Below are 1100 nucleotides of genomic sequence, written 5' to 3'. Positions count from 1 at the left end.
ACAAAAGTGATGTAACGAGTTCTCTCTCTCTCTCTCTCTTTCTCTCTCTGAACAGAAAAAGAGAGAGACAGACACACACACACACACGAGAGAGAGAGAGAGAGAGAGAGAGAGAGAGAGAGAGAGAGAGAGAGAGAGAGAGAGAGAGAGAGAGAGAGAGAGAGAGAGAGAGAGAGAGAGAGAGAGAGAGAGAGAGAGAGAGAGAGAGAGAGAGAGAGAGAGAGAGAGAGAGAGAGAGAGAGAGAGAGAGAGAGAGAAACAGACGGACAGACAGACAGACAAACAAAACGAGAGAGAGAGAGAGAAGAAAACAACCCGGGCAACGCCGGGTACCTCAGCTAGTAAATAAATAAGTGTGAGGGGGATAGGATGCCCTACACTATGGTCTCCCAGAAACAGTGGGCACACCACACACAGAGAGAGGAGTGTATAGACACCCTTAAAACCACTAGATTGCGCCTTTTCTGGGGTGTACCCTTTCGGGGTAAACAGACTAGGTATATAGATGGATGGATTGTAACACCAATGTAATGAATTAAAAAAAAAAAAAAAAAAAGAAAGAAAAAACATGGAAGGGCAATTTAACCTACACCTATCGCAATTATTAAATGCTTTGTATCAGTCAGTATCTGTGATGCATTTGTGTGTTCCATTGTGTGTATATATATATATATATATATATATATATATATATATATATATATATATATATATATATATATATATATATATATATATATATGTGTGTGTGTGTGTGTGTATATATGTATATATATATATATATATATATATATATATATATATATATATATATATATATATATATATATATATATATATATATGTATGTGTGTGTGTAAAATCAAAACTGATTTACAACTGTGTCAACTATATTCCTAAAAATGCTCCAGAATGCCAGTTTTCCGTATTTGGTGTGGTGATCGCATCATAAGGAAATCGGTTGTGTCAGTAGCAGAAATTGAAGAACTAAAGAAAAAAGGTAAGAAAATGTATGCATGTGCATGTAATCTGCAATGTTTATTTTTCTTTATTTCTTTCCAGATACTTCCTTGACACTATTCAATAACAGATTGGCTTTC

At 35.1% G+C, this 1100-nt stretch overlaps 1 long non-coding RNA gene across 1 annotated transcript in view; it reads left to right on the top strand.

Moving 5' to 3' along the window:
• Positions 1-856: 856 nt before the first annotated feature.
• LOC126991650 (uncharacterized) overlaps positions 857-1100 on the top strand; it is a 1537-nt gene continuing 1293 nt past the window's right edge. Inside the window, exon 1 of the long non-coding RNA XR_007745728.1 lies at positions 857-1000. This is a non-coding gene — a long non-coding RNA (uncharacterized LOC126991650). The remainder of the gene's footprint in view (positions 1001-1100) is intronic.

This window comes from Eriocheir sinensis, unplaced genomic scaffold (genome assembly GCF_024679095.1).
Source record: "Eriocheir sinensis breed Jianghai 21 unplaced genomic scaffold, ASM2467909v1 Scaffold315, whole genome shotgun sequence".
Lineage (NCBI taxonomy): Eukaryota > Metazoa > Arthropoda > Malacostraca > Decapoda > Varunidae > Eriocheir > Eriocheir sinensis.
Note: the sequence above shows the minus strand (reverse complement) of the source record. Positions and strands in the feature narration are given on the sequence as shown.